Source organism: Pezoporus occidentalis, unplaced genomic scaffold (genome assembly GCF_034315485.1).
Source record: "Pezoporus occidentalis ecotype Australia unplaced genomic scaffold, CSIRO_AGI_Poc_V1 ctg188, whole genome shotgun sequence".
NCBI lineage: Eukaryota > Metazoa > Chordata > Aves > Psittaciformes > Psittacidae > Pezoporus > Pezoporus occidentalis.
Window position 1 is genome coordinate 677,961 of NW_026913726.1, and position 20,091 is coordinate 698,051.

Genomic DNA, 20,091 nt, shown 5'->3' on the forward strand with positions numbered 1-20,091 from the left:
TTCAGAAAAACTCTTCTCTCATCCTACATTAGCCTTAGAATCCCAGCCTGGTTTGTGTTGGAAGGGACCTTAAAGCTCACCCAGTTCTAAGCCCCTGCCATGGGCAGGGACCCCTTCCACTAGAGCAGCTTGCTCCAAGCCCCTGTGTCCAACCTGGCCTTGGACACTGCCAGGGATGGGGCAGCCACAGCTTCTCTGGGCACCCTGTGCCAGTGCCTTGGGAAGAGCTTCTGCCTAAGAGCTCATTTAGGAATTCCTAATCTAGGCTGCGGGGCCCTCGTGAACAGCTTCTTCAGCTACGATGTTTGGGTCGTGGCCAGGCTGCAGGTCCACAACTGCCCATTGCCTCAGCATAGGGCCAGCCTCTTGATGCCACCTCAAGACACTACGTCTCACTCAACCCAACTCAGCTGCAAGACTTCTTCCTCTTTAACATGTGTTTTAGAAAAGAATTATGGGCTGTTTTCCCACAAGATTTATACACAATCTTTATCTCTCCTAGGTAAAAAGAAATAGCTTCACTTTACCTCTATTAGTCTGATGTGGCTATTAATCTTTAGAAGTATCAACAGAGTCTATCACCTCCAGGTATCTACCGTTAATATACAGAGCACTGAATCACAAGTGGCTAAAATGGAAACACACCAAAAATAATCCTTTTTCCTCTTCTCATTCATTCCTTTTCTCCCCAAGCTCAGAACTTTGCAAGACTTTATGTATCGTGCCTTTGAGGAGGACTTTATTGTCTCTTACAGGTCTCCCATTTTCAGACTTGCACCATCTGTGAGAATGAAGATTGAAATACAAAGGTTTCTTACAGGGAGGCTTTGTATTTTTTTAACTAAGAGGCAGAGAACAACATCTACAGTTTCTTGGGGATAAATGATCTTTAACTTAAGCAATTTGTCAGGCTACATTTGAAGAACATGCAAACATTTTCCAGAAAACTACTCTTATGGGTAACTGCCATCCCCAGCAGAAGCCCTTGGATTCTGTGGGAACACATTCATATTTCACTGCCACAGATGCCCAGGCAGCTGTGTAGAAACCCATTAGCGGTGGAAGCTGCCGAAACATAACTGACAATCAGTCTGCTGAGAAAATGAAATAAAAGGAGCTAATCCTGGAATAAAGGATAGGCAGATGACTTTCATCTTAATGAAAAAAAGCTACAGATAAAATGAAACAAAAAAATATAATACATAGCAAAGAAAACTAATAAATGCTCTGAAGTATCTTCTCAGAAGTCCAAAGCAGCAGATTTAGTTTAGGAAATGGATTTATAACTGATTACTTGCTCTTCAGAGATGTTTTATTATAGAATCACAGAATCCCTTTCTGGTTTGTGTTGGAAGGGACCTTAAAGCTCACCCAGTTCCAACCCCTGCCACGGGCAGGGACACCTTCCACTGGAGCAGCTTGCTCCAAGCCCCTGTGTCCAACCTGGCCTTGAACACTGCCAGGGATGGGGCAGCCACAGCTTCTCTGAGCAATGCATCATTTAAAAATAGATTCATTATTCATTTTTATTCCTTTCAACAAATCCTGGCACTTTTTTCCTAATTAATTGCTAAAATACCTTCCATGTATACCTAAAATTTACTTGTATTTGAAGCTCACCCATAATACAATCAACATAGAGCAGATTGTCGCAAGCAGCTTATACAAAGAAAATGGCTTTTCTACTGTTGTGTTTGAAGTAGGACTGAGAATAATAGATTTGCCTGGTTTTTAAACACCAAGGAGACCTGGCTGTGAAAGCAGCAGCCCAGGTCTCTCTGTACAGACATGAGCAGCTTACCTGCACGCTGCTAAGACTCACAGTGCACAGCCTTTTTCAGACCAACAGCTCATAGGCGTGACAATTTATCGATTTCCCATTCTTTCAGCTATGTTTAGGACCTTCTGGAAACATTGCTCTTCATTTCTTGATTAATTCCTCAGCAATATGATGTTTCCCAAAGTTAACACTCGCAGTAACAACTGCAAACATCGAGTCAAAGTTGAACCCATCTGATTTTAGCACATGGAATATATTTTCCTGCTCTCAATCATGACTCTGTCCATCACCGTCTTGACCATAATCAAGTAGCTAATGGATTTGCAACACTCAATTACTGGAACAGCAATATTTTCATGCTTTGAAATATCAGAGGTCACAGAGACAACACAGAGAAATGTATGTTCTTTTAGATCAAGGCTTTGATTGTTAGCTCATTTGAAAGAGTAATTAGTTATCAGTATGTATGAGTATACATAATCGCAGTTAATTATGGTGTATATATCTGTAAAACTTGTGATATATCAGGACATTTCCCTTGAACCACGCAGCACTTTGCTACAGCATCGAGTGGTCTTTATGAACAACTGTAGATAGCACTCTGGTATCTATTTATTGCTTCCACAGCAGCTACTGCATCATCTTCTGTATTTTGTGTTTAGTAAGATAAATATTTGTGGGAGTTCTGCTCGAGCCAGATGCGACATATTTGTGAGATCCATTCCATTTGCATGATGGCTTGCATCTGACAGCCCGCAATGAATAACAGAAACTTCCTCTGCAGAACCAACAGTCAGCCCATGGCAATTATCCCTGTCCTCATTGATACACGCCAGCTCGCTTCCTCAAACATGCCAGGAAATACAAAGCTTTTGGGGATGGATAAGGGGAATCTATTTTCATTATTGATGAAAAGTGATTGTAATAAAATAGCAGCGTAAGTCAGCCCACAAAAAAGTGCCTAAATAGGTACACTTATCCATAGATCATTAGGATACTGAGCTGCTCTTCCCCAGGTTTGCCCCCCAAAAAAGCTAATTGGTATAAAATAATTTTACACAGCAAATATAAAAACTAAATGATAGAATTCAAACTGCAAAAAGGCTGAGTATGTAAGATATTTCTATCTGAAAATATTTCACTTAGAGTTACTCTAAAAATAACTCTTTTCAAACTTATCTTTACATTTCAATGGCATTGAAGTAAGTTGTGTACGAAGTCTGTAGAAAAATCTTTGATGATCTGACTCTTATTTGATGGTTATTGTTGTTTGAGATCAGGTTTGATCTCAAGAAACAGATGGTTTGGGGAAATACAGCAGCTTTTATCAAAGACAGGTCAGGGTCAGCTCTGAAGTTCCTTCCAGGAGCAAATAGTATTTCTCTGGTATTCCCAGCTCTTAACCTCACTCCAGCCACATCCTCTGTCTTCCCTTGGTCATTTCGCAGACGTTCTCAGTGAGTTTCTGCCCTGTGTTTAGAGGAAGTCATCCTCTGCCTTGGTTCTCATCCAAAATTCTCAGGCCTCAGAGCTATCCACATGGACCCCACTACTCCTTCCTAGTGTCACTGCACAAATCAGCTCTTCCTGCAGTCTCTTCAGCAGCCTGGTCACCTCCAGAAGGCTGAAGTCCTCCTTTAGGCCACTGAGTTCAGGTTAAAATTTCCAGAGAGCTCTATAAACCCCACCTAGCTATGTCTCTACCTTCACTTGAGACTGCCAGCCCCTGCCAGAAGATCCTACTCTGCGCACAGTACCCACTGCACCTTCACAACATGTATTCCTGACCATCTCTGTGAAGTATCTGTCGCACATTGCCATTAATGACTTCTTAAAAAATAATCCATTATGAGACCCTCTGACCTGGGGTATCAGCAGGCAGCACCTTCACAGGCAGTGCCCAGGACGTGGCACCGTGTCCCCAATCCTCACCATGAATAAGCAGTTTGGTTCCAATCAACTCAGAGCATTGGCATGAGAGCATACAAGATCTTCTCTCTGAGCTTTGTAATTAGCTCTTGTTGACTTTGAGAACAAGGTTTAATCAGACTTTGTGTGACCCTTCATAAGTGTGGCTGATTGACAGATGCACCCTTTTCTTTACCCATCTGACAAATAAGTGAAGTGGGAGCAGCTGCCATAATGAGAGAGGAAGGACTATCCTACAGGACCAATGAGAGGTGGTGGGTAGGGGTGACCATCTTACGTGGAACCAACCTCCAGTTCACACAGTCCTTCTCTTCTAGACCACCATCCTATGGCATGGCAGGAGGCTGTGCTAATTCCACAGAGCTGCTCTTCAGGACCCAACCATCTCAGGGGCAGATGTCACGTATGACTGGCCAGCAGACAAGACCCATCTCCCACCAGGTCTTGTTCAGTACTCATTGCAATCTACCACAAATATCCCGTTATCTCAGTGGAATTGGATCAGGCTCAAGGAATTGTCCAGCCACAGGAGACACGGAGGTTCTCAGTGGAGTAGGACAAGAACCCAGCCCCACACCACGATCACCTCATCTCCCAGTTTTCCCCAGTGGCCCTTGACATGGGCAGTGGCATCAGCAGCTCTTCAGGACGAACTGCTGCACACAGTCATCCAGTCCACAGGACACCCAAATATTGTCTGGCACTCAGCAGACTGACTGTAGATGTCCTCTGTTTGATGACAAATGAGGGATACTGCAATGGGAACAGACCATTGCTTTCCAGCAACCATAGAGATGACAAAGGCTGGCTGCGAATTCTAAATAATCACCTTATAATCCAAGGCAGACACTTCCCACTGCAGGCACAAGAGGACCTAAGCCCTTCACCAACATTATGTCCAGCAGTTGTCTGCTGCCTCCATTCCCATGCAGCCTTGTATGTGCCACATATTCTACATGACATCTGCAACTTAAGATAAATGGGGCAAATTGATCTTTGCTTCCCAGTAAGTTTTGTCTACGCACTCTAGCTTTGAACTGGGACTGGTGCAGAAGCCAAAGAAACAATCATTTCATGAAGTAGCCAATTAAATTGCCTTTATTAAGTAGCTTTTGATCAAAATATGTTAGCTTATAAAATGTCAGCCATTACAAATGTGAAGGAGAGGAAGAGCTGGTCAGCAGGATGGTTGCTGGTAGAAGTCAAGACACCCATTGATTTCATTGGTAATTGAATCAAATCTGTAAAGTATAAATTGATCTAAATATTGGAATTTTAACGACAAAATGTCAAGATTCCTATGAACAGTAACTATTAGAAGGTAAAATGAGCACTAGGGGGTGTTGTAAAGGCATTCTGGGGAAGTATTAGGCATTGCTTTCCAATAAGCTGTACGGATGGAAGCTGATGAGGTACTTGGCTCATTTTGAGATGTGACAGCAGTTCCCCTTCAAATGAAGAGCTGCTGTTGAAGCATAAGAAGCTATAGGAGCTTGGGGAAAAAAGAGAGGGGGAAATGGAAACAAAGGAAGAATAGGCCAAAAGAAAAAGCCTAATTGCTAGCAAGAATTTTACCATGGGGAATGGAACATGAAGAACTGCACAGGGCAAGTTTTTTTGTTCCGAATGTACTGGGATGAAACCTAAAATTACTCAAATATTTACATTTTCCTCAATGGCTTTAATCCATTTTGCCATTTAATTGTACAAAGCCATCTTTCACAAAAGAGTATCTGTACTTTTTAAAACAAATTGTGGTTTTAAATTAAATAAAACCCCCTCAAAATCACATAAAAAGCTACAGATGGGAGTTTTTATACACAGTTGTTTGAGTCCTTCAGCCATTAAGCACACCCTCACCACAGAGCTGCTGCACCTGCTGCTTTACAACCCAGTGTATCCGGTGCTGAATATTTATGGTGCATCCCCAGGGAAGTGCAGCCTGGAGGTACCATCACAGTGTAGCAATGGTGCCGGCTGGAAGCAGCCACCAGTGGCTGGCCTCATCCACATCCCCACCAGCAGCAAGAACTGTGTCCTACCAGCACATGCACAAGGAGGGGAGTTTCCAACTGGACACAAGAGGAAAAATTCTCCCAATGAGAATAAGCAGCCATTGAAATGATCTCCCCAGGGAAGTGGTGACTCCCCAGCATTCGATACTGTTAATATTGGGCTGGACAGGGTGGTGGGGCATCTAGTCTAGGTCATGCAATGCTTAGAAAGGCTGGACCAGATGATCCTGAGGTCTCTTCCAGACTGAGATTCTTTGATTCTCTGATTCTGTGAAGGGATGAAAGATACAAGGAAGAAATTGTTTACAATGAGGGTGGTAAAACAATGGAAGAGGTTTCCCAGAGAAATTGTGGATGCCCCATCCCTGTAATTACAGAATTAGAAAATCATTAGTGTTGGAAGAGACCTCTGGAGATCATTCAGGCCAAACCCCCTGCCGAGGCAGGACCACCCACAGCAGCCACACAAGTGGGTTTGGGATGTTGCCAGAGAGGGAGAATCCACAACCACCCAGGGCAGCCTGTTCAAGTGCTCTGCCACCCTAAATGGAAAGAAGTTCTTCCTCATGTTGAGGTGAAACTTCTTGTGGTTTAGTTTACGGGCACTGCAATTGTTCAAGGCCAGATTGGACGGGGTTTGGAGCAACCTGCTCTGATGGAAGGTGTCCCTGCCCATCACAGGGCGCTGGAACTGGGAGAGATTTAAGCTCTTTTCCAACCTAAACCAGTCTGGGATTCTATCACATACAGCAAGATACATTGCAGGTACTTACAATCATTTTAAGAAGTCTTCTTCTAGTCACATCCCAAGTAATCAAAGCTACATTGAGATTGTACCAAGGAGACACAAGGTCCTCCCACAGAACCCCTCAAACACTGTGCTTTCACCTCATTTTCCCAGGCTGAAGCTGGAGACAGTAATGCCAACCTGTGATGTCCATGAGTTTGAGTAGCTTAAAGCCTCTTGTCCGCAATGGACAGGAATTCCTGATGTCCATGCAGACATCAAATCAATTGGCACAGGTCTGTCCTGCTAGGAGGCTGCTAAATGTCTGCCCTTGTGTAGCTGAATCCACGGGGATGATACCACACAAACTGCATCCCTACGTTTAACCTCTTTGAGATCAAGCCCAGACTCCTGAGCTCACACTTCTCCCTCACTGAGTCACTGTCTTTTTGCTGTAAAAGGGCAATACCAGCATTTTTATAGCTGTTTGACCAAGAACAACCCCAAGCAGTAAGCAGAGAGGGTTCTCATGGCTTTTACTCCTGGCAGTCTGCAGTGTCTGGAATCCTTTGCAGCCACAAAATCAGCTCAGGTTTGTATGAGGGGCATTTTTCACGTTTTCCTCACACAGCGCAAGCTGTAGAGACCATTCTGGCTTTGTTCAGAGAAGTGTGTTGGCATCAGCAGAGTCTGCAAGGCAAGACCAGCACCCTGAGACTCCCACCCCACAGGAATGACTTGAGCACCCCCTCATCATTAAAACAATGCAGAATTAAAAAATAAGTTTAAAAAACAAAAAAAAAAAACAAAAAAACACAAACATAAAAAAAAACAAAGAGTTGGAAGAACAGCTTAAAAAAGGAATTGTCAAGACAGGTCAAAGCTGAGAAGGAAGTGGCCAAGTGCAGAGCAAAGCCGATGAAGAGCAATGGGAATGGGAGTACACATATACACAGAAATCTTTGAAAAGTTCAAAACTTGGAAACTTTTTGCAGTGCCAGTGGACTCACTCATTTTACTCAGGAGATTTGAGCCTCAAAGAAAGAAAAAAAACCCTTATTCTACCTCAGAAACAAATCAGATTTTCAAAGCCATATGGGTGTTTTATATTTATCTCCAGCTTGTTGCCACGCAACTTGGAGAGGCATCAGCTCCCTCACAATGATTGCCATGAAACCTCCATCCAATTCTCTTCATTGTGTTACTTGATGGTAGTTTTGCCTGACCTGTAACCATCTGCCTATATTCTATTCATCCTTGACTTCTAAACAAGCAAACCACAACATCTTGACCCTCCTTTCAGGCACTTCTCCCCAGCAATGCTGTTGAAGACAGTAGAGTTGGAACTAGTACTTAGGGTGGCTATTAAAACTCAAGGGTACTCTTGATATTATTGACTGACTGTACAGCAGCCTTCCACATAAACCAAAGAGACCCACAGAGTCTTGGGGTGCAAAACTGCTTTTCTATTTGGATCCAACAAAGAAGAAAGAACCACTAATTGAAAAATAGATGTGACAGCACACACTCCTAAAAACAGACAAGAACCACTGAGACAGTTTACATGTGTCACCTTCCATCCTCAGAGGCCTGTAACTCAAAACTGGGTATTTTTCTACAAACAGCATCCCTGAGAGAAGTGTTTAGACCAGATGCAGAAATCTGTGGGCATCTATTTGAACTCTCTTGGTCAGGAGAAGGGCTGGAGAACAGAGCAGCAGAGCGAGGGGTGAGTAGTCAATAATATCAAGTTATATGCAGCAGCATCCAGTCAAAGGCAGATTATTAAAGTTTGCATGAGAAAAATACTTGCAAGGAGAATGTTCTTCAGAGTCAAAAACACAGGAGAAAAGGAAAGCTAATTCTCTGCTCAACCCTTTTTGTCATGATCAGGGACCAAAGGGCACACCGCAGTGCAGCAAGCCCTGTTCCTCACTGCCATCATGCTCCTGAACGGGATCTGTACTACAGCATCCAGCAGCTGTGAAGAGGAAGACATAAGCAGTCACCAATTTGTGAAATGGGGCTTTAAACAACAGGATTGAGCACAGTTTGTTTTGTTTCATAAAGGATTCACCAGGGACCTGCTGTAGCAATTCATGTTTGCAGTCCCACACAGAACACTAATTCTTCCCATCAAGCCAGTATCTGAACAGGCACAACCAACACCTCCCTGCATAGCATGGAAGGGGCAGAGGTTCTTTAGTTGCACCTTGGAAGAGCATCATGTTTTTTTAATAATCAAACACTACCCAGTTATTAAAAACATGTCATGAACAGGCCAAGGGGAATGGCTTTAATCTGAAAGTGGGGAGACTAAGATGAGCTCTTAGGCAGAAGCTCTTCCCTGTGAGGGTGCTGAGGCACTGGCACAGGGTGCCCAAAGAATCTGTGGCTGCCCCATCCCTGGCAGTGTCCAAGGCCAGGTTGGACACAGGGGCTTGGAGCAAGCTGCTCTAGTGGAAGGTGTCCCTGCCCATTGCAGGGGCTTGGAACTGGGTGAGTTTTAAGGTCCTTTCAGCCCAAACCATTCCAGGGTTCTGTGAATATTCAGAGTGTAGTTTGTAGCTGCAATGCTGGGTGATGAAGCACTGCTGCTTTCTCAGTGGGGTGAAGTCAAGGGTCACACTGCTGTTACCACTGCTTCTGTCTTTGTCTGGGGAAGAAGGACCCAAACAATGCACCTCCAGGAGCCTCTACTTCCCTTCTGCTATTCCAAGATATGTTTTAACATGAAATAAAAGTCAGACTTGACTGTGCCTCTAAAACATTTGTACTGCAGCAAGTCACCGTGGTTTTAGGGATGGTGAGCAGCCAGGTGAAGCCTGTCTACAAGTACAGGGCATCTGCAGACAGGCCATGTCTACAAGACAATAAATCCACAGCTTGTCATTTATTATAAATTCTAATGAAAATCTAGAGGGAATTTTTTATTTCTTCTTTCTGAGCATATGTAGAATTTTAACACAAGCATTTTATTAAAAAGCAGCCTGAGTTATGAATCATTCATGGCAAACGGCTGAGTCCCACGAGCTGCAGGATGACCAGGGCTTGGCTTATTCCCTGGGAACAACTAACACAGCTCTTAATGAACCCAGACAGGTTATTCTGATGGCACTGAAGCAGCAAAACCGGGTGGAGTTTTAGGATTCAAAAAACATTATATATTTTGTCAGGATCTCACTGTTTTTTTCCCCCTTTCTGAATAATGAATGAAGCTGTTTTAACGTAGTGTTAATGCCAGCAGTGCTGGGTGAAGGATTCGATTGAAAGCCTGTCATAGGAGACTCTTGTTTCACTGACAAGAGTTGTCATGTTCCCCTGACACCTGATGTGCAGAGCACCAGTGGATAAATAGCTTAAAGATGAAATTGTCAGTCTCCATTACTCTGCACCACCAATTACCTAGTGGTGTGGCCAGGGGTGCTGGGCTGGAGACCCACCAAGCTCCTCCTGATGGAGAGAGGGAGACTGGACATGAGTGGATGCAGCATCACCTCACCCAAGGGACAAGCTGGAGGAGCAGTTCCACACCCTGGTGCACAGAGACTCTTCCCAAGTGTGTCAGCAATGATGATTCTGGGGATTGTACTTTTTGCTGTGCTTATGGCAGAGAAAGAGCCAGAGGACACTGTGCACATGCAGGGCAAACACCAGTGAAGGAAAGAGCAGGGATAAGAGAATACACACAGGGCTTCAGCTTTGGTGGGGAAAAACTGCACGTCGTAGAGATTAGCCCCAAAGTTTTACATTGGATACCTCCTGGGAGGTAATTTAAATTGAAGTTTCCAGCTGTAAATGAATTTTATATTACGTGGAACCAAGATGATGGTGCTAACCTAGTTTGCCACCTTCATTCCCCACTGACAGCACGAGAAACATCTGAAAACCCTGTGCTACTGGGAATTACTTTCATAGTGTCCCTTGGATTTGTCTCATTTCTAGCTACTTCACGGAGACTCTGGGAATGGTTGTGCTATAACCATAGCAACACAGAGATTCTGCACAGCACTCACCATGTCTGTCGTTAACAAAAAAGCATAGCTGCTATCAAAATAAGGATAAGGGGAGCTGGAACTAGATGAGCTTTAAGGTCCCTTCTAACCCAAAGTAGTCTGGGATTCTATGATTCTATGATTAAGATCCCTTTCTATTTGCATTCAACAGCATGTTGAACCAGTACCATTTTGCTTTTGGCCTAGGTAGGGTTTGGAGCTGCAGGAGCAAGGAGAGGAGGCTGGGTGGGATCAGTGCGACCAGGAAGCGTGACTCATGCACAAGCCAGGGCTCACTTTTGGGGGGAAACACACTCAGGCTTTGGCAGCATCTGCAGGGCGAGTCTGGAGGCCTGTGGAGATAGGGACTGCACCTTCCCAAAGGTTTCCTGGAGGGGCAGATTGCTAATGTGAACTGATTGGGTTCTACTTCTGGGGAAAAGGACACACTGACTCTGCTGCAGAGTTTGGCTGAGGTTAGACAAAGACACGGCTGGCCTGATCCCATACAAGAGACGGGCCAGCTTCAGGCAGAAGACCTCCAGAAGCCCCCTCTGCATACACACATAAATACACACCTCTGCTTCACACAGTGTTTGTACTGTCTGCCTGCCAGAAGAATTCAGAATCCGAGCAAACCTCATGAAAAAAGTGTGATTAAGAGACCTCAGAAAGCTTTGGGGGAAATAACCTGTGTCTTGGGGAGGTGCAGAGCTTACCTTATCTCTTGAGTTGTCACCTCACTGGCATCCCTCTAGCTTCTGACCAGCAGACCTCATGTTGTTCTGGAGTGGACTCTCAGTCTGCATTCATAGAATCATAGAATCATGGAATCCCAGGCTGGAAGGGACCTCAGGGATCATCTGGTGCAACCTTTTTAGGCAAAGAATGACTGAGAGTAGATGTCCCAGCACCTTGTCCAGCTAGACCTTAACTGTGTCCAACGCTGGGGAGTCACTGCTTCCCTGGGGAGATTATACCAATGGCTGATTGTTCTCATCGAGAATTTTTTTCCTTTTCTATCCAACTGGAATCTCTCCCAGTTCCCTTGACTTCATTTGGTCTGGTGTGGAATGTTGGTCTCAAACACAGTGTGAACTGAAATTGTTCTTAGAACATCTTATTCTATTTATAATTGCAATTTAAGGAAAAACAAAGCTTACTCATGAGTTTTCTTCTTCAATAAAAGAAGAAGGGAAAAAAAGAATTCTCCTTCATGGAAATTCATTTCTCTGTAAACAGGACACTTGTCAAAATGACTTTGCGTGTCTGATGTTACTGTAATTGAGTGTCCTGGAAAAAGAGAGGCTGCCTTCACTGAAATGTGAAGATCTGTAGCAGAACCAGCTGCAAAAATGAGGACATGAAATTGCTTTTGCCTCCTCACTGGAAAGCAGCGATGTATTGACAGTACGAGTAGTCACAAGTTCTCTGGCAGTGAAGGAACACTCTCGGTTCTCCTTGGACATCCCAAGAAACAGGTCCCATAGATGCCCCTCTAGGACATGAGACAGCAAACCCCGCAGGACCCTCCTGACTACCGCTCTTGGGTTTGTTCAGTTCTTTAGCTAAACCAAACTGGCAAATTTTTGTTGATTTTGTCAAAGCAGAATTTCAAGAAGCAGCAAAATACTTATGTCAGTAAGATGCAAAAAGCAAAGCAACGAACTAGAGGTGTGAGGACACCAAAGGAGAGGTCAGCAGCCTAATTCCAACTTCACAGTCCTAAATTGGTACAATTCAAGGCTCATTAACACAAATATGGCTCAAAATCACAATATTGTAGCTAAAACTAGTAGAAAAATGTTTAGGTATGGGTTTTGGCATTATTCCTTACCCTTTAAACGTACCACTGGCACATTCCCATCAACTGGGATACATGGGAACAGACTGTTACTTGGTTTTAGGGGCAGATTGCCAAAGTAGGTGATACTTTGCCAAATACATTTTCTTTACATTGGAACAGTGTGATAGAATGATTCAAATCAGCTGCTCTGAAGGGGTTAATTATTTCTGTGACCAAGTTACACTTTTGTCTACTTCACACCATGTTTCTTGGAGTAAACAGTGATCCGCAGAACCTTCCCCGCTGCCGCGCTGCTGATTTCAGAGAGGGCAGAATCTGTGAAAAGCCAAACGTAAGATTCTGATGAAGCACAAAAACAGCTCCACAAAGAGCTGGAAGCTTCTGAAGCCTGCAGGTAGGGCTGAGCCAAGGCTCCCTGCTGTGCTGGCGCTCCGGCAGCACCGAGGTGCTCAGGTGCCATGGTGACGAGCATTCCTAGAGAGGGGAAGCCGAGGAGCTCTAACAGATCCTCGGGTCCTCCTCGCCCCGATTCCAGCGTGGGTTAATTAGTGGTGATAGCACACAGCGCAGGAAGGGCACAGGAGGATGAGCATGGGAAAGGTTAATCACATCTTGTTTTGCTCGCCAGCGACTCCTCAAATGGTGAACCTTTTCCAACCTGGCTTTTCAAAACTATATATTAGATCTTCTTTTTTACATGCCTCACTTTTATTTCTGCTGGCTGGCCCATTAATTGCTTCTGCTCAAACAAATCTGTATTCAAAATAAGGACTTTTGAACCAAGGTAATTACAGCTGTCAACTGGGGCATCATTTATTCTGCACCTCACCTACATGGTGTTCAAATACACCTTTGGAAAACGATAAATATTGGTTTATTTATGCATATTTTTCATAAACACACCACCTTCTCTTAAGCAGCAGGTTTAGAGAGCACGTCCTGCTTTTGCTGCTGAGTCTTATTCCTTCAGTGACACAGGAGCACAGAGCCTGTCAGCCATCATCCTTCTCACACATCACCTATGTGTCATCATTATACCCAGTCCCCTCTCCAGCACTGTCAGGTTGGAATGCTGGAAGTGCCTTTTGTGTTTTCCAGAGACAGATACCAGAAGGAGGCCACAGTGTCTTCACATAATGATCTGCAGCAATCACAGAGCACCAGCAACTTGTTGAAAAAGGAGCAAATGACAAGTTTTCAGGTTTTATCCTGGCATAACAGACTCCTGATTCCAGAGAGTAATCCTTCAGTCCTTTCCTGGAAAATGTGAGAGTGGGTCAGGAAAAGGAGGGAGCGAACACAAGAGAAAGTGGACTTTTTGGTGCATTAACTAAAGATTACCCTAAACTTACAAGCAAATATGCAAAATATGAGCTATGAAATACAAAGTCGTGGCAGTTGTAAGATCTTTTGCAACTGATCCAAAGCCAAAAAACATACAGTGGAATATAGATATGCTGCCAGTCCACCTATGTGATATAATTCTATGTAAAATCCTGAAGGCTGTACTCTGTGAAAGCAACCAAAGTAGTCCACCAATACCAGAGGCAAACAGAGCAACACTCCCTCCTGACTCCAGATCTCACCATTTAATCCCAGGCTTGTTTTGGGTTGGAAGGGACCTTAAAGCACATCCAGTTCCAACCCCCTGCCATGAACTTTTGACAAGGGCCTGCAGGGCCAGGCCAAGGGGAATGGCTTTAACCTGCCCGAGGGGAGACTGAGATGAGCTCTTAGGCAGAAGCTCTTCCCTGTGAGGGTGCTGAGGCGCTGGCACAGGGTGCCCAGAGAAGCTGTGGCTGCCCCATCCCTGGCAGTGTTCAAGGCCAGGTTGGACACAGGCGCTTGGAGCAACCAACTTCTCTGGGCAGCCTGTTTGACCACCTGTAGTGGTTTAAACCCAGTCAGGTAACTCGTTCACTCCCCACCCCTTCTTTCCCTCCCCCTGCTCTCGGAGGGACGGAGAGGAGAATCGAAAAGAATGCAACTCCCACGGGTTGAGATAAGAACAGTTTAGTAACTAAGCTATAACACAGATCACTACTGCTACCACCAATGATAATAAAGGAAATAACAAGGGAAGAGAATACAACACCTCAGCACCAGCCGACCAAGCTCTGACCGATACCTCCTCCAACCCCGCAGTCTCCCAGCCCTTCCGGCTAACTCCCAGTTACATCCTGGGCATGACGTGCTGTGGTATGGAATACCTCTTTGGTCAGTTTGGGTCAGGTGTCCTGTCTCCGCTTCCTCCTGGCTTCCCCTCCTCCCTGGCAGAGCATGAGGCTCACACAGTCCTTGGCCAAACCAAAACATTACTATCAGCTCTGTTCCCAGGCCGAAAATCAAAACACTGCACTGCACCAGCTACCAAGAAGGGGAAAAATGACTGCTACTGCTGAACCCAGGACATTATCCACCCCTTATTCCATACCATTCACGTCATGCTCAGATCCCACATTTTCAATATACCATCACTCTTACCTCGGTGCACTCTTATCTTAGTGCACGGACCAGTCCCTATAAAGCTGCTGTGTCCATCTGGTCCATGATGTCAGGCTCCATCTCTTGTAACAGGCTCCATCTCTTGTAACAGTCTTCCAGAGCAGGAGAGACTGTGTGCAGTGTTCACACTCGTGAATAACCTGGGCAATAGTGTCCATTGTTAAGTCCACCCCTCGATCATGAGTCCATCTCTGTGTTGCATCTCTGCTCTGATGGCCTGAAGTGCCATGGGCCCACCAGGCTCAAAATAATTCACTGTCCCCTTCAGCAGTTTCTGCAGCTTGTTGCTGGGGACTCCATACAGCTGCCTTCCATCTCCGATGCTTCCAAAGCACTGGAGGGGCCCAGTGGACTAGATACTTGCCCATACTGTCCCACACACCCTGCCACTCATGACTGTCCAGCCTTGGAGAAAACCTCTTGGTCCCCCTATATCCTCGTCTAACCCCAGACAAGACCCAAACCTGACTCTGCTTAACTTCAGAGATCAGACAAAATGGTTGTGGGTAGAACACAGTCTGTGTGTGTGCCAACATGCTGATCCCCACCACAATCAGCAGGCAGGTCCCAAGGATACCCAAAGGCCATTCACAACCTTCAGAACTCTCAAACGATGCTGCTGTACTTGTCACTGGGGCTGGTGTAGCTGCTGTGCTTGCCGGCTCTCCCACCACCAGCTTCTCTTTTCCTGAGTCCAGCTCTTCCTCCTCTGCCTTGCTGGGAAATGCTGCGTGGTCCTCTGCATCCTCCTGGGGCTCGGCGGGCGGCTGCTGGGGAATGCTCTCAGCCGTCGCGGGGCTCGGCTCAGTCGCGGGGCTCGGCTCGGCCACGGGGCTTGGATCTTCCTCGGGGCTCGGCTCTTCCGCGGGGCTCGGCTCCTCCGCCGCCTTCTCCCGCTGCTCGGCAGCCACCTCCTTCCTCTCCTCGACCGCCCCGACCTCCTCCACCGGCAGCCGTCCCCTCGCAGCCTCCGGCCCCGCTCCCGCCGCCGCTTGGTCCCCGGGGCCGCTCTCCCGGGCTGGTTCGGCTGCAGCCGGCTCCCGGGGCCGCTCCCCCTCGGCTCCCCACAGCCTCACGAAGATGGAGAGTAGGGTGAGGGCCAGGCCGGTGAAGAGCAGCCGGACGGCCAGGTACAAGTCCACCGCCACGTCCGTCCCGCCCTGCTGCTGGAGCCCGTCCGTATTACAAGCCATTGCCATAAAGCACAGTGAGACAAGAACCTTAGCCCAAGCCCCACACTTGATAAACACTAACACAGCAAATACCGGCTCTAAGTAAGTTACAACATTCTGAAGCTGTGAGATCAACAAGAACAACTCTGAGAGCCAATAAATCAGCATTGTGACGAGTGACTATTAATCCAGTCAAATCTGTCGTTATCTCAACCCTTTGTGCCCCACGTTGGGAGCCAAAAAGAACTGTCGTGGTTTAAACCCAGTCAGGTAACTCGTTCACTCCCCACCCCTTCTTTCCCTCCCCCTACTCCCGGAGGGACGGAGAGGAGAATCGAAAAGAATGCAACTCCCACGGGTTGAGATAAGAACAGTTTAGTAACTAAGCTATAACACAGATCACTACTGCTACCACCAATGATAATAATGATAAAGGAAATAACAAGGGAAGAGAATACAACACCTCACCACCAGCCGACCGATAACTCGGCCCCCAAGCCCGACCAAACACCGACCGATACCTCCTCCAACCCTGCAGTCTCCCAGCCCTTCCGGCTAACTCCCAGTTACATCCTGGGCATGACGTGCTGTGGTATGGAATACCTCTTTGGTCAGTTTGGGTCAGGTGTCCTGTCTCTGCTTCCTCCTGGCTTCCCCTCCTCCCTGGCAGAGCATGAGGCTCACAAAGTCCTTGGCCAAACCAAAACATTACTATCAGCTCTGTTCCCAGGCCGAAAATCAAAACACTGCACTGCACCAGCTACCAAGAAGGGGAAAAATGACTGCTACTGCTGAACCCAGGACACCACCCTCACAGGGAAGAGCTTCTGCCTAAGAGCTCTTCTCAGTCTCCCCTCTGGCACCTTAAAGCCATTCCCCTTGGCCTGTCCCTACAGGCCCTTGCCCAAAGCCCCTCTCCAGGTTTCCTGGAGCCCCTTTAGGCACTGGAGCTGCTCTCAGGTCTCCCCTTCAGAAGCCTTCTCCAAGCTGACCCAGCCCAGCTCTCTCAGCCTGGCTCCAGAGCAGAGCTGCTCCAGCCCTCACAGCATCTCCATGGCCTTCTCTGGACTCCATAGTCAATACTGACAAAATAGGGCAGTGCTTTTTGCAGTACTGCCGCTCATCCGGTTGTTCACTACTTAAGATTTGTGTGTTTGATTTCTCCCTTCCAATTCTGATACTTTGCATGCAATCCTAGTCCAATTTCTTTTTTACGTCACATCCCCCATTAACATAAAATACAAATAACCTGGAGTTTCACTAGTCCAATGTGCAGGGATGACAAAAACAGGCCATATTTGGTCATTAAATTTTCACTCCCAAACAACAGCAATACAATCTCTAATGCAGCTCTCACTGTTGTTAACAGCCTCTCCTGCAATCAGAATGGCGATATAGATGCACTGTTTTCTCCAGCAAATTCTACCTGTCAGACAGTTGTTCTAGTTCTAGTGCTCCTACTCAGAAATAAATAAGGACTCGTGATACACTTCACTCCTCTGACAGGAAAATCCAAACATGTATTTGCCCGCATTTTAGTTGACAATCACAATACAGTTTAGGATTGTCTTTTAGAGCCGCAGGAGATCTGGTTTTGATTTGTGAACTTCATCTCCGAAGTAGATGTAAAATACTGTAACATTTCCCACATCGTTTAGAAGTAACCTATCCAGACAAGATTATTTCTGGGTGTGTGAAGGGGTACAGGCATAAGCGACACCATCCAAGAGCTAACACTGTACCCTAAGAAAACCGGAAGGATTAGTTTTTAATGCAGCAATTATATATTCTATGGCTGGCTAGATAACAGAACCACGGAATGGTTTGGGTTGGAAGGGACCTTAAAGCTCATCCAGTCCCAACCCCTGCCACGGGCAGGAACCCCTTCCACTAGAGCAGCTTGCTCCAAGCCCCTGTGTCCAACCTGGCCTTGAACACTGCCAGGGATGGGGCAGCCACAGCTCATCTGGGTAACCTGTTCCATTGTCTTCACTACAAAGGAGGTATTGGGAAGTACACAGAATCATAGAGTCAAGTTGTTAGGAAAAGACTAGTTGAGATTATCGAGTCCAACCGTCCAACTGCCAAGCATATCACTCCTATCACTAAACCATGTCATTATGGCAAAACCGGTTTCCCCTCAGGATCTCCACCCACAGCTGCCCCTCATAATCCCCAGTCACAGCAACCCCTCATCTGCTCTGCAGAGCAGCCCACAGTGTATAGCTGCTGCCCCTACCCATACTGGACACCCTTCATCTCCTATCACAGTCCCCCTCCTGGCCACCATTCATCCCCCCCCAATGGCTGCCCCTCCCCTCACGATCTTTCATCATGCCCCCCCCCCCCTCCCCTCATGATCTTTCATCATGGCCACCCCTCCTCTCCCTTCATGATCTCTCCTTATGGCTGCCCCTCGTTTTCCATAATGATCATCCCTCATGGCCACCCCTCCTCTCCCCTCATGATCTTCCCTCACAGCCACCCCTCCACTTCCCTCATGATCTTCCATCATGGCCGCCTCTCCTTTGACCTCATGATCATTCATCATGGCCGCCCCTCCCCTCTCTTCATGATCTTCCCTTGCCATGCCTCATAATCCTCTCTCCTGGCCGCCACTCCTCTCCCTTCATGAACTTCCATCATGTCCACCCCTCCTCTCCCTTCATGATGTTCTCTCATGGCCACCCCTCATCTCCTCTCATAATCTTCCATCATGGCTGCCCCTCCTCTCCTATCATGATCTTCCCTCATGGCTGCCCCTCATCTCCCCTCACGATATTCTCTCATGACCACCCCTCCACTCCCTTCATGATCTTCCATCATGGGCACCCCCCCTCTCCCCTCATGATCTTTCATCATGGCTGCATCTCCCTTCCCTCGTGATCTTCCCTCATGGCAACCCCTCCTGATCATCTCTCATGGCCGCCCCTCCTCTCCCCTCATGATCTTCCCTCATGGCCACCCCTCCTCTCCCCTCATGATCTTCTCTCACGGCCACCCCACCTCTCCCCTCATGATCTCCCCTCATGGCTGCCCCTCCCCTCATGATAGTCTCTCATGGCCGCCCTCCCTCTCCCCTCATGATCTTTCATCATGGCCGCCCTCCCTCTCCCCTCATGATCATCCCTCATGGCCGCCCCTCCTCTCCCTTCATGATTTCCTCTCATGCCCACCCCTCCCCTCCCCTCATGATCTTCCCTCACAGCCACCCCTCCGCTTCCCTCATGATCTTCCATCATGGCCGCCTCTCCTTTGCTCTCATGATCTTTCATCATGGCTGCCCCTCCTCTCCCTTCATGATCTCCCCTCATGGCTGCCCCTCCCCTCCCCTCATGATAGTCTCTCATGGCTGCCCCTCCCTCTCCCCTCATGATCTTCCCTCATGGCCACCCCTCCTCCCTCATCATGATCTTTCATTAGGGCAGGCCCTCCCCTCCTCTTATGATCTTTCATCATGGCTGCCCCTCCTTTCCCCTCATGATCTTTTCTCAGGGCCGTGGCCCCTCTCCCCTCATGATCTTTCATCATGGTTGCCCCTCCTCTCCCTTCATGATCTTTCATCATGGCCGCCCCTCCTCTCTCCTCATGATCTTCCTTCATGGCTGCATCTCCTCTCCCCTCATGGCCACCCCTCCCCTCCCCTCCTGTTCTTCTCTTATGGCTGCCCCTCCTCTCCCTTCATGATCTTCCCTCATGACCACCCCTGCCCTCCCCTCATTACCTTCCATCATGGCCACCCCTCCTTTCCCCTCATGATCTTCCTTCATGGCTACCTCTCCCCTTCCCTCATGATCTTCCCTCATGGCCGCCCCTCCCTTCCCCTCATGGTCTTCTCTCATGGCCGTCCTTCCTCTCCCCTCATGATCTCCCGTCACAAACACCCCTCACCCCTCATGGCCACCCCTCCCTTCCCCTCATGGTCTTCTCTCATGGCCGCCCCTCCTCTCCCCTCATGATCTTCCCTCATGGCTGCCCTTTCCTTCCCTTCACGATCTCCCCTCATGGCTGCCCCTCCCCTCCCCTCATGATAGCCTCTCATGGCCGCCCTCCCTCTCCCCTCATGATCTTTCATCATGGCCGCCCTCCCTCTCCCCTCATGATCATCCCTCATGGCCGCCCCTCCTCTCCCTTCATGATTTCCTCTCATGCCCACCCCTC